The sequence below is a fragment of the Cetorhinus maximus genome, chromosome 21 (assembly GCF_964194155.1).
Source record: "Cetorhinus maximus chromosome 21, sCetMax3.hap1.1, whole genome shotgun sequence".
NCBI lineage: Eukaryota > Metazoa > Chordata > Chondrichthyes > Lamniformes > Cetorhinidae > Cetorhinus > Cetorhinus maximus.
This window is the reverse complement of record NC_135899.1, coordinates 64,858,722-64,873,293: the sequence shown is the minus strand read 5'-3', so window position 1 is coordinate 64,873,293 and position 14,572 is coordinate 64,858,722.

Sequence of the window (14,572 nt, the reverse complement as noted above, 5' to 3'; positions counted from 1 at the left end):
ATCTAAGCACTGGCTGAAAAAAAATGCGAGATATTCATATTATTTCACACCCATGTTTATTTTGGATGTTTTGTTTTCATTGGTTCAATTTGAGAGTATTTTATACTTTTAGTCAGGCATATGGAAACTTGAAAGTTTTGTAAGTTTGTGATTGATATACATGAAAATGCAGTATTTTATTGTTTATACAATTTTCTGAATGAATTATTAATGTCTTCTATTTATACTGTGGGAAAACAATACCCGCATGGGCCCCAGCTATGCCTGTCTCTTTATGGGGTATGTGGAACATTCCTTGTTCCAGTCCTACTCCGGCCCCCTCCCACAACTCTTTCTCCGGTACATCGATGATTACTTCGGTGCTGCTTCATGCTCTCGTCGGGACCTGGAAAAATTTATTAATTTTGCTTCCAATCTCCACCCCTCCATCATCTTCACATGGTCCATCTCTGACACTTCTCTTCCCTTCCTTGACCTCTCTGTCTCAATTTCTGATGATAGACTGTCCACCAATATCCATTACAAGCCTACCGACTCCCACAGCTACCTCGACTACAGCTCCTCACACCCCGCTTCTTGTAAAGACTCCATCCCATTCTCTCAGTTCCTTCGCCTCCGTCGCATCTGTTCTGATGACGCTACCTTCAAAAACAGCTCTTCTGACATGTCCTCCTTCTTCCTTAACCGAGGTTTTCCATCCACGGTCGTTGACAGGGCCCTCAACCGTGTCCGGCCCATATCCCGCGCATCCTCCCTCACGCCTTCTCCTCCTTCCCAGAAACATGATAGGGTCCCCCTTGTCCTCACTTATCACCCCACCAGCCTCCGCATTCAAAGGATCATCCTCCGTCATTTCCGCCAACTCCAGCATGATGCCACCACCAACCACATCTTCCCTTCACCCCCCCTGACGGCATTCTGTAGGGATCGTTCCCTCTGGGACACCCTGGTCCACTCCTCCATCACCCCCTACTCCTCAACCCCCACTTATGGCACCTCCCCATGCCCACGCAGAAGATGCAACACCTGCCCCTTCACTTCCTCTCTCCTCACCGTCCAAGGGCCCAAACACTCCTTTCAAGTGAAGCAGCATTTCACTTGCATTTCCCCTAACTTAGTCTACTGCATTCGTTGCTCCCAATGCGGTCTCCTCTACACTGGAGAGACCAAACGCAAACTGGACGACCGCTTTGCAGAACATCTGCGTTCTGTCCGCAAGAAAGACCCAAACCTCCCTGTCGCTTGCCATTTTAACACTCCACCCTGCTCTCTTGCCCACATGTCTGTCCTTGGCTTGCTGCATTGTTCCAGTGAAGCCCAACGCAAACTGGAGGAACAGCACCTCATCTTCCGACTAGGCACTTTACAGCCTTCCGGGCTGAATATTGAATTCAACAACTTTAGATCTTAAACTCCCCCTCCCCCCATCCCCACCCCGTTTCTCACCCCCGCCTCCCTCCCCCACTTTTTTTTCAATATTTATATAGATTCTTCTTTCCCCACCTATTTCCATTATTTTTAAATCTAAAACTAAAACCTTGTTAGCCTTTCCACCCCACCCCCACTAGAGCTGTACTTTGAATATCCTGTCTTCCATTCTTAATTAGCACTTTTCTCAGACAAAACACCTCTTTGACCCTTTTGTCTGTGACATCTTTTGATTATCTGCTCATCTCCACAATCACCACACCCTCAATGTCTCTCTCTCTCCCCACCAAACCCCGCCCCCCCACCCACCTTAAACCAATTTATATTTCTCCCTTCTTCTAACTATGCTTCAGTTCTGCCGAAGGACCATGAAGGCTCGAAACGTTAACTGATTTCTTCTCCGCCGATGCTGCCAGACCTGCTGAGTTTTTCCAGGTAATTCTGTTTTTGTTCAGAATTTCTTTGTCAGGGACAAGTTTACTTGTGTAATAAAGCATAACTCAACGTAACATGTCCTGCTGCATATTAAATTTTAATTATCCATCAGATTTAAATATATTCAAACACCAGTGATCATTAAAAAATTTGTTTTAATTAGTTTTAACTTTTTTATGTCTTGTGGTCATGAAGGTGAGGAAACAGCAGTCATATGAATGGAAAAACTTTTCACTTTTTTGCACCCAGTATAGGCTCTGAGGACTCACAGATCAGATATAGTACAACCTGATGCAGGCAATTATTGAAGTTATAGCTCCTTAACAGTGCGAACCCTCCTTTTTTTCCCCATGTTCATCATTGCAGCTTTACCTGCTTACACTGGAAATGCTGCTTCTTCTGAGAGTCGTGTTTTGCGAGAAACTCGTGAGACATGTGTGCTGTGTCATGTATTATGTATGAGACTGTTCTGCTGAAACCTTTCTTTTTACAATTTTGTCTGCGAGGTGCTGAATTACACTGGGCACTGTACGTTAGTAATTACTTATAACCATTTGTCACATGTGAGCATACAAAGTGAGTGGTAGCTGGCAATTTAACTGAAGGAGAGGGCCTCACAGCTGAGCACATCCCTGACCTTATCCCAAATCCATCCATAAGCACTTTACAGGAGAGGTGACAGGACTGAATCAGAACTGGGAACTCTCTCTTTTACCTTTCAAGTCAATTATAACTCCCTACAGACAGCCTGGGTAAAATTGTCTTGATCAGAGATTTACTCTGTTTTGCTGAATATCAGATGAGGCAGGATATGAAACTACAGAGACAATATGGGATTCTGTGCTGGAATGTATCCCAGGTTTTGAGGCTGTTCACCCCATTGACCTGATTTGGGGCATGTTTACTTGCCAACTAACACATTGGGTGGAACCGTTTGTGCCCGCTGGCAACAGGCATGTTCGGCACCGTGAGAGGACAATATGGTGAGAAGGCCAAAAATCGGTTTCACGAAGTTGTGAAACCAGTTTGCGATCCTCCGCTCAGCCCGTCGATGGCGGGCTGTGTTCCCCACCATCAGACATCGGGAACCTCGTCACAATAAATCTGCATATCATTATAAGGCCAGCCCGCCGGAATAATCCCCTGCCCTGCTGGATTGTCCGTCGCGCCAGTGTGACTGTCGGTGCAGAACACGTCTTGACAAATGTGACGTACAAAAGTCGGGGCTTACTGCCAGGGCTTTGCTCACATCACGGACATCCGAGGAGCAAAAGGTGCTGGAGCCCCACACCGATGACACATTGGAGGGACGTCCATGACATGCTGGGTGGACTCTCATGGACATGGCTCTGCTGCGAAGCAGCCCACAGAAGCTGGGAAGTCATCGTTGAGGGTCTGCTCACAACGGATGATGGTCGAGGGGGTGGAGAGGAAGGTCCAGCTGTGTTTGGAATAGGGTGATGTCTCGGGGTGGGGGGGTGGGAGAGGAAGGTCCAGGATCGACTGGGAGAGGAAGAGGTGTCAGGATGGGGTGAGGTTAGGAGTGGGGTAATGAAGGTGTCAGGATGGGTTGAAGTTGACAGGGGATTGGAGGTGTTGGTGGGGAGCTTGAGAGGGGGGAGGGATTATGGGGGAGGGAGTATGGGGGAGGAGTGGGTAACAGGAGAAGATGGCAAGTGGGGAGGTAGATGTAAGGGGGTGGAAGGTGTAAGGGAAGGAGTTCGGGGGGAGGAGGGAGGGTAGAGAGGGGAGGGAGTAAGGCTGGAGGGAGAAGTAAGGCTGGAGGAAAGAGTTGGGAGGGGGGCAGGACAAGGGGTAGCGGGAGTAGTAAGGGTGTCTGAAGAAGTCAGGAAGGTGGAAGTGGGGCGGAGTCCGGGGGAGGGGGGTGATGGAGAGAGGGGTTCCAAGGAGGGAAGGGGTTCCAAGGTGGGGTAGTCCAGGTGTACGTGCAAGGGAGGGCTCTGATGAGTCCATGACTGCTTCCTGGGGAGTGAACTGAGGGTGGGTGTGGAATGAGGGAATGGTGAGAATGACTAAGGGCAGAGTGAGGAGGGAGGGTGTGTGGGTGAGGGTTCGACGGTAGCGGTGGAAGGGACAGCGAGGGTGGTTGGTGGGGAGTCGGAGGCAGACACAGACGTGGGGAGTGGGAAGGAAGAGGTGGGGGAGGTGAATGTGGATGGGGGTGGGATTCTCAGGAAGGAAGGGAACGTGCACATTCACCTGGACATTCCCAAAGGGAAAGGGTTGTGGCTGGTAAGTCATGGAGGGGAGGCAGAAGGTGATGCCAGGGGGGTGAACTGTGATGGGGGAAAAGAAATGGATGACTGGAGGAGGGGAAAAGGCAGGGGAGCACACGAAAAAGCGAATCCAGACCATGCTGTCTAAATCGAAAGTGAAGCGACAGTCATGGTGGGCGAGATCAGGTGCTCCGTGGGAGTATGATCATTGGGTGGATGGAGAAGCAGGTCAGCTCAGATGGACAACTGAAAGTGAACCCCAGCAGGCAGCATTGAAAATGCTCAGGACAGTGAGGTGAGTGTGATATGTGCAGGATCCGCGTACATGGGAGAGAGCTTGCACGAAGCTCTGAAAGGCCCTGCCACACACACACACATCTCCCTCCAGAGTTACTCGTTGGCCAGCTGTTCCCCCATGCAGTGACAGAGGATGAAGTTGAGGGGCTCATAGGCAAATGGGCCTGGGAGGGAGTGGACAGCCTCTGAGATTACTGACTGGATGATCCAGGGGTGTTCAGCTGCCGGACCTCCTCCCCTCAGGTGCCCTGGGGCCCTGGCCTAACTCCTTGAGGGGAAGGATCACCGGGAGGGACGATGAGGTGCCCGCTTTCCCTCTTGTGTTGCCACTGCAGGAACTCACCCATGGCTCCCGCGATGGAGTACAGGTCTGCACACATCTCCGCATTCTGCTGGACCAGGGTCTCCATGGCATCTGCTATCCTCCCCATGGAGACCTCCATACACGCACATGTGGGCACCACTTCAACAGAGAGCAGGCAGACGCACTCCTCTGACTTGCGTGCCACTCTGTTGAGTGCTTCCAACAGCTCTGCGTGATGTTCGAATGCCTTCTGACTCTCCAGGATGAGTTGGAAGGCCATATCCAGAGACTCATCATCTGACTTGGACCTCACAGAGGCCTCTTCCCCAGCAGTCCTCTGAGTGCCGGGGAGCTCAGCCGAACCTGCCTCCTCCTACTGAGGACATGTGTCCATGTGGTGACCACCAGATTGTGAACCCGAGCCTGCTCTAGAACTAGGTCCCACCGAGGTGTGTGTCTCTGCGTTGGAGCAGGGTATGGGTTAGCGCTGTGACAGGTCTTCCAGGCTGTTTATTTCCAGTTCTTCAATGGAGGAGGTGTCCTCTTGGCTGGAGGTGAGGACGTGGATGAAGCTGGGGGACTGACTGGCTGAGGGTGTCAATCGCTTGTCAGAGCTCCCTGTGAACCAAAGTAGAGATAATTTGTGCATGGCAGCAGAGTCAAAAGCAAGAGAGAGAGCACTCATATTTGTGCTGAGAGAGGGATGATGTGGTGCAGGATTCTCACAAGGGTGTTTGCTGCCGACCTCACTGTCACCGCAGGCACTGTCCATGTTCTCACCAGTCAGCACGATGGCACACTCCTCAAAATGAGTGAGGGGCCTGATGTGGGCCACTCCCCCCCCCAGTCTGGGACCTCTCCCTGCTGTTGTGAGAAGGCTTCTCCTGCATGAAAACAGATGGAGAGAGTGTGAGCAGGACACATGGCACTGTGTGGAATGTTTGTTTGGTGAGTGGAGTCATGGACAGGATGAGGTCGTGATCTCAAGAGGATATGAGCCTGAGGGAGATGTGAGGGTGTGTGTGAGAGTTAGTGGTGTTGTCCCTTGAGGTGTGAGATCCCTGTGGATGTGTGATGGGTTTGAGAGTGTGTGAAGTGAGAGTGATGAGAAGAGTGACTTACCCTGGCGGAATGGATGAGACCATTCAATCTGTCGTGGCACTGGGTGGCTGTCCTCTTTTGCAGGGCACTGGCACTCACCACTGCTGCCACCGCCTCCCATGCTGGATTGGTGATGCAGCTGCCCAGGTAGAGGACATCATGGCGGACCTCCATAGCTTTCAAAAGGTGCTTGAGGGACGCGTCACTGAAGTGGGCAGCTGCAGTCTTTTTGCCTTTGGGGCCATCCTGTCTTCCGTGCAGCAGTCCTGGGCTGGAAGCACTGAGAGGTGTGCGTATGGCTGCACTTTAAATGTGACACCCGGCGTGATGAAGCATGACGGCGTAGCAGTTGAATGAGACTCGGTCTGCCATGGAAACAGTGGGCAGAATTTTGCCCTTGGTGGGCGAGCGGGCCCCACTGGCTCGGCGGCGGGCGGACAGCCGACCCCCGCTGCTGAAATGGGGCCCGCCGCCATTTTGAGTGGGTGGGCCAATTAAGGCCCGCCCAGCGGCCTGCCCGACAGGAAGCGATATGTGCTTCCTGTGCAGGGGTGGGGAGGGAATCCCCAACTGTCAAAGTGCGTGTATGCACGCGAAAGAGCGCACTGCTCCCTGAGGCAAAGTCTTGTCTCAGGGAGTCTAGTGACAGGTAACAAAAGTAAAAAAATAGAGAAATATTAAAATTATTAACATGTCCCCCTCATGTGACAATGTCACACGAGATGGGACATGTCAATAAGAAACACATAAAATTTGTTAAATTTTTAAAAAACGGACATGAAACTTCATCTCGTCAGTGGATGAAGTTTCATGAATAATCTAGAGCCCGCAGGGGCTCCTGGCCTGCCCGCCAGCCTTAAGGTTGGACTGGCAGGGTCTTTAACAAGGTTAATTAGCCTGTCAATGGCCTCAATTGGCTGATTTTGCTGTCCGCTTGCCTTCCTGAAAATTTAAATGGACCGGGATGACGCGGGGGTTCCTCCCGATGTCATCCCGCGTCATTTTCCCGGTGGCTAGCAGGCCCCGCCCCCAAATCGCTGAGGGGAAAATTGTTTTCAGTGTGTTTCCCAGGAACGCTTATTATTATGGCGGGTTTGGGGCGACAGTTGTGAAAAGCTGCCATTGCGGCCGGTAAAATGTCATTTTACCCACCCGCTACCGCACTTAGTGCAAATCTGGGACGATTCCGCCCATTATCTGCAGGACCAATGTGACTGAACAAGGCAAATTCTGTTTTACTACATGTAAAGACAGGATATTCCAGATTTTTACCAGTGTATTTGAGGATGTATTCCATAATTTCATCCTTTTGTAATTAGGAGCTTGAATGATTAAAGGACAGCTTTTATGAAGGTTGGCAACGGTACATATCAGAAATATAGAGGTCAGCATGTCCGTTTTGTAGCCTACATTATTTGCTGCCATTCACTTTCATTGTCTAATTCCCATTTTATTATGTGGATTAGCAGGATAACGACAATCGCATCCTAGAATTTCATTAATTTCTCTGTTGAAACTGCAAACCTGCTATTTCGATCATTCTTTGACTCCAGGAGTTGGACTTGCATCTTTAGATAACAGGCATTCCTGCTGAGGGTGGGATATTGTGCAAGCTCATGTTACATTGGAATAAATGTGACTCAACCTGCAAATCACACCAGGAAATAAAACAATTTCTCAGAAAAGGCTTCCTCTGTGCATTACATATAACAAAATCATGAACTTGTTTGTTAAGAACAGATGTAGGATTTTTTTACTTAGTACAAAGAGCCATGGAGTCATAATAGCACTGAAGGAGGCCATTCAGCCCCTCAAGTCCACACCATCTCTCTGTAGAGTCAGTCTCATTCTCCCATTCTATCCCCGTAGTCCTGCAAGTTTATTTCCCTTAAGTGACCATCCAATTTCCCTTTGAAAACATTGACCATTTCTGTTTCATGTATAAGGGCAGCAGTCTTTATCCGTGTCTGTCTCAGTGAGAGTCTTTATTGAACACATTAGAAATGGCAGTCCACAGTGCTTGTCTCATGGCAGAGTCACATGACAATGGCAAACCAGGTAGTTCACTGGCAGCACACTTAGCAAGAGTGCATTTCCAAAACCCAAACACTTTCCACTTCCATCACCCTCAAAACAGCGCGTTCCAGTCCATTAGCACTCGATGTGAAGTTCTTCCTCACCTTCCCCTCTGTATATCTTACCCAAAATCTTAAATCTGAGTCCCCTAGTCTTTGTACCATCGGCTAATGGGAACAGTTTTTTTATTTTAACTAAGCCTGTCAAACCTTGTATGCCTCTATCAAACCTCCCCTCCATCACCTTTGTTCCAAGGAGAACAACCTTGACTTCTCCAACCTAACCTTATTGCCAAAAATCCCTCATCCCAAAGGAAATCATTCCCTCTCCCAGGAACAGGTAACTCTATTGTGGAATATTTTGCAGAACATTTGAAATTAATTCTAACATGATGGCACAAAGTTCCTGTTGCACTGCTTCAACAATGTACCTCAACAGCAGCTTTGTACCAACATTAAATATTTATTTTCTTTCTCATGCAGCTTTTCTCTGAAACCAGCAACTTTGTGACAAATTAGGGCTAATTTATACCCGTTTAGAAAAACAATTATTCTGCTGCAGCTTCTTTTACCTCAGGTTCTTACAGTTGTCCAGGAGAGACAACCTGGACTCTATTATAAACAGGAGCATTTTATAGCCTTCACAAATACTATTGTGGGGTGGCCAATTACTATTAATGTACTATTAATGATAGAATTGATCAGCAGACACTTCTTGGGTGGAAACATTAAGTTTATTTACAATACACTCAACAGCAATGACACGTATACTTTCAACTCCGATTCCATCTCTGCACTGACCGATGAGGTAGTCTGCGCTACACTCCTATTGGTTACTACAGCTCATATAATCATCCTTAACAAGTATTATTCTTAAAGGTACATTAAACTAAATAAAACCATAATTACTACACTTCCAAACTTGTTTGCTCCTGTAAGTACACAGGACTAACAGACTGCAACTGAAAATAATTAACTGCTCCCCTGGCTCCCACACCTATGCGATGATGCATTGGATGGGGTTATGGATTGTTGGGGGGTGGAGGGGGCGTGGAGAGTTCAGGGGTGGATGGTCGCTTAAATTTACCCCCAGGTCAGCATGCCAGTTTCCCAACACTTCCTGAGGCCAGCATGATAGGATTTCAGAATGTACCAACAGGTGCCTTAAGAGGCAACCTGCCCAAACTCCTTCAATGGCCACTTAAAGACATTGGGGGGGATTTTCTGAGACCACTGGTGGCGGGTGTAATAGGTGGTGTGTGCAGAAAATATGGCACGACCTGCTTCACGACGGTGTGAGGGCAGGTCGCGATCGTCCGCTCAGCCCACCAACGGTGGGCCGTGTTTCCCGCCATCGGTCAGCAGGGAACTAATTGTAATTCATTGGCATATAATTAAAAGGCCATCCCTCCAGGCTTTTGGCACCCTGCTGTATCATCCGTCTACGTCGGTGGGAAAGTACGCCGATGTGTTTCACAACATCACGCAGGCGACCTGCACTTGGCGGCCTTCACTTTGGGGGAACTGAGGTGATTGAGCAGCACCGTTCTCCATAGCTCGCCTGTTGTTTACAGGCCTCCGGGGTGCTGGGGGTTGGGGGCAACTGATGCCTGGCCTTGGAGATGACTGCTGTGGGGGTTATGGGCAAATGGTGTCCAGGGGCAAGTGCTGGCTAGCCTCGAGGACAACTGCTGAGGTGGGGTGGGGGGAGTGTCTGAGGGCAAGTGCTGGCCAGCATTGGGGGTGACTGCTGAGGTGGGGGGTGGGGTCAAGTGTTGCCCTGGCACTGCATCCCACACACAGGCAATCGAGGTGGGGGGGCAGGGTAAGTGATGGGTGTGGCCACGCATTAGGGCCACCTGTATAAACTGACCATGTCCCTGCAACTAATACAGATCAGGCGCAGCCACAGTGATATGATTGTGTTCAGGCTCCTAGCCTGCCCACCCATGCAAGCAATGTGGAGGCACCATTGGGGTACTGAGCGCTCCATATCTAACCCCCGTCCCCCCACCCACCCCCGGTACAGACTTCAAGTTCGCCACCACTTTATTGGACCAGGGAGCAGTTGGGCTGCACACGTTGTACAATCTCCTTGCCAACACTGGCCATGCAGCAGTCACTGCTGGAGGTGCTCACAGCCCCTTGCAATCTCAGCATCCCGGTTTGGGCCTGTGTCCCAAATGTCACAGGTTGACAGGGAAGCCATGTGGTGCACTCATCTCTGGCCATCCGAGGGGTGACTAGCACTCTCTGGGAAGCGTTAATGGATGGTCACACAGGGCCAGGAAAGGCACTAAGTACAGCCATGATAACCATGTCTCTCTTTCATGCTGCAGGAGGACCACGTCAAGATCATGGATCCTGGTGACCTAGCTGTCTGCCTGATGGCCTACAGAGACCGTAGAAGACGGAGGAGAGAGCGACTGAGGATCCTGGCTGTGCAAAGGCAGTAGCAGCAACCTCATGAAGAAGGGGCAGCAGGGGCTTCTGCACACGCTGCCCAGGTGCGACAGCGAGCTGTGGCTGGTTGGCACATAGCGCCACCCAGGGTCTATAGTCACTACCTGCCATTCCTGCTGGTGACTTAGAACCAGTGTCGCCGACAACTGCGCATGTCTAGGGCCCTGGTGGCTCACATCTGTCATTTACTGTAGGACGTGACGCCAAGGGGACATGGAGGGCATCCGCTGCCAGTGGCTGTGAAAGTGACCGTGGTGCTCAATTTCTATGCCAGTGGCTCCCTTCAGGGCTCCACAGGTGACCCCTGTGGGATTTCACAATCTGCCACCCACATCTTCTACATGGCACACAACTTTGTGCATTTTTGCCCAAGACCAGGACAGTTAGGATGCAAGGGCCATTGGATTTGCCCTGATCTCGGGATTCTCACAGGTACAGGTGTGATCGACTACTTTCATGTGGCACTCAGGTCTCTGTCGCTACACTCGGTGGGCTTCATCAACTGCAAGGGCTTCCACTCACTGAATGTGCAGCTGCTATGCGACCACCAGAAACGCACCCTGCAGGTGTGCGCATGGTTTCCAGGGAGTGTGCACAACACCTACATCCTGAGTCACTCGCAGGTCCCTGCAGTCTTCCAGGATCCACAGAGTCTGCAGGGATGGCTCCTCAGGGACAAGGGGGTGGGGCCGTGGCAGATGACACCTGTGCGGCGGCCTCAGACTGCAGCATAGTGACGCTATAATGAGGATCATGCTACAGCTCGCAATTTGGTGGAGTAAACCACCGGGATGCTGAAGATGAGGTTCCGGTGCCTGAACCAGTCTGGTGGAGCCCTGCAATACAGTCCGCAGAGGGTGTCACACATCGTTGTCATCTGCAGCACCCTTCACAACTTGGCGCTGCAACGGGGAAAGGAGGAGTTGGAGCAGCTGCACGTCTCCCCCGATGAGGAGGATGCCGATGGGGATGAGGGTGAGGGAGTCCTCAGTGGCAACGACGATGGGGATGAGATTCTCGCACTGGCTAGATGAGGCAGGCGTGCTCGGGAGGCCCTCATAGCTGCCAGATTTGTGCAGGATGATGATGACATGCAGTGAGGTGTCCCTGTAGATCCTCACATTGCAGTTGTGAATGTTTGACTCCAGTCTGGCTTAACTCAGCGTCAATACCCTCTGTGAGAATACTCCTGTCATGGAGATGCAATGGAGGCCCTAATAGTTGCTCGATCGCAGGATGATGATGACAATGTGCAGTGAGGACACTCCATAGATCTTCACATGGCCTCTGAGTATGCCTGACTCCTGTCTGGCCGAGGGCAGCTCACTTGCGCTCCATGATCAGAGATGCAGCCATGAAACTTTAGACGCATCTGATGCTGTGTCCGCCTTCAGCACCTCAGCCCTACAGGAGCTGGTGCACACCATCACTGGTCACAGATGTGATGGGGGCCAGCCCCACCTTAAAGGTGCTGAGAGCACACAGAGAGAATGAGAGAACTCTGTGGCATCTGCCCACTACATTCTGGTAGCAATGACCAGCACCGCCAAGGTGCAGGTATCAGTAATGTTTCCAGGGAGTGTGAGGCTGGACCATCACTGTGGTATGAAGGCTGCACAGAGCTCAGGGAAGAGGCCCTAGACTGAGACACCTGCCTTTTATCTTGTGCAGAAAGGTTTCACAACCGAGTGACAAGTGCACTGCTCATCAGAACAAGGAGCCACAGGCAGGGACACATTCTTGGGAGTTTATTGACAATAGTGAAAAGTATGTACAAGTGATCAACACCCATGTCCAGGCTGTGCAAATACTTTTACCTAACTTTCCTAACCCTGTCGCTACGTCTTGGTGCTCCCCGGACATCCACAGCGGAGGTGGAGGCAGCCTGCTGACTGTGACGTCCTATCTGTGATGACTTTGGTGGGCATCCTCTGGAGAGCCGAGACTTAGTGGGCCCCAGCCTGCTTTCAGGGTCCTGCTGTGTGGCAGTGGCACCCTCCTCGGCCTGTGAAGCTGGATCTGCATAGGTCACGGAGAGGGGATTCGGATGGGCTGGTCACTCCCAGAGTCACCCGGGTGGACGGGCCCGGAGTGTGCACCTGCTGATCCTCCTCCCTATGGGTGCCCGAGGGCCCTTGGCTGACTCCGTGATTGGAAGGGGTAGCTGGAGTGAGATCGAGCTGCCCAGCACCCCCTCGCGTACACAATGTCGGAGGCCAACTATGGCATCAGCAATGGTTAAGCCTGTGCAGCAGTGCAGGAGTGATGTCCTGGACCAAGGTCTCTATGGTGGCTGCCATCCTGCCAGTGTTGACCTTGGTACATTGCAATGCCAGCACTATCACCTTAGCCTGAAGATGGGCGGACTCCTCCATCGTGCCTTGCAATCCGAGGAGTACAGTGAGCATCCCTTCCTGATGTTCCCGAGCTTGCCTTTGCAGCTCCAACAACTGTGACATGACCGAGTCCAGAGGCTCGTCATCTGGCTTGGACTCAGCAATATTCTGGCCTCTAACAATCCTCCGAGTGCCGGGGACCTGGGAAGTCCCTGCCTCCACCTGCTGTGGACCAGAAAGTGCGATGTGCTCACCAGATTGTGATCCCAAGACTACTCTAAAGCTAGGTCCCACCGAGGTGTGTGTCTCTGCACTGGTGGAAGGTATAGGCGAGCGCTGTGATGGGACTTCAGGGAGGGTGCCTTCAGATTCCTCGTCAGAGGTTTCTTCGGAGCTTGATTGGAGGCCCTGGGTCATGGAACTTGTTGGCTGTTTGGCAGATGTGCCTACGAAAGCAAGGGGAGATAATTAGTGCATGGCAGTGGCCTGTGAAAGAGAACACATCACTCACGGCATGGTTGTCTGTTGCACCACTGGATCCTCACTTGGTAGAGCAGCGCCGACCTCACTGTCAGCGCAGGAATGGTCCAGGTTGTCGATGGCCAGCTGGATGGCTCTGTTTTCAAATTCTGTCAGAATTCCAGCATCACTCCACCTGTCTGCGACCTTTCCTTCCTGTTGTGTGCCAGTTTGTCCTGCATGGATAGAGATGGGGAGAGTTTATCAGGATGCCTGCCGGGCCAGATGATAAGTATGCCTGGCCTATGTGGGTGGTGAGTGGTCTCATGGTTGGGTTGAGGAGAATGACGGTGTGTGTGAAAGATTGAATGGTGATGCCCCTTGCACTGGTAGTGAGTGAGGGCCCTGTGGATGTGTGATGGGTTTGTGAGTGTGTGAGTTATGAAAAGAGCGACTTACCCTGGCGGAACAGAGGAGATCATTCATCCTTTTGCGGCACTGGGTGGCTGTCCTCCTCTGCAGAGCGTTCGCGCTGCCACCACCTCCCAAGCCGGGTTGGTGACATTGCTACCTACTCTGCGGTCTGAGCGGGGGTAGATCACATGCCGTCAGGCCTCCATGGCATCCAGCAGTTGCTCGAGGGACCTGTAGTTGAAGAGGGGGGCTGCAGTCTTTTTGCCTTTACAGACCATGTCTCCCGGACAGAGATGGTGAGCTGGGGGCGATGAGCGCTTTGATGACAGCTGCCTTTTAACGATGGCGGCCGGAATTATGCAACTGTGGGGTGATGGCGAGTGGGCGGATGAGAGTCCGCCCGCCATGGAAATGGAGTGCTTCACGGGAGTGAATATATAATGAGGTGGGCTTGGGAAGATACGGCGTGAAAACCCGCCATTTTTGTCGGCGAGTAGGACTCCATTTTACCTTCCCGCTACTGCACCTAGTGCAATTCTGGTAAAATTCTGCCCATTAACGAGTTTGTTATCAGCTCATTCAGAGAACTGATTTGGATTTTCTTTTCACAGGTAGAGTTCAGTGTGCCATATTAGAACCATGACATGGAGGAGGAAGCGGTGATCTAGCGGGGAATGATCTGCAAATGGGGGACAGAGGCAAAAGGCAGCATTGCGGAGAGAAGATTATGGGAAGGCCCTCAAAATGTCGGCAGCAGACAGGTTGCCGAGTTGTTAGCGACAGCAAATTGCTAAGATAGACTGGAGAGATAAGATTCGATACAGACTGAAATAAAGATAGAAAATTCAGGTAATGTGCTGACAAGCCTATTAGCATCTGCAAAAAGAAAGGACAAACTAATAACTAAAGCGTAGACCCTTTTTATGGCCATCTTTCCTTACCTCTCCATATTTGCCTCTCCTCCTTTGGCTTAGTGTTTATTTTCCCTCATGCCTTTGTTTGGGAAGCTGTTCTACAGTAAAG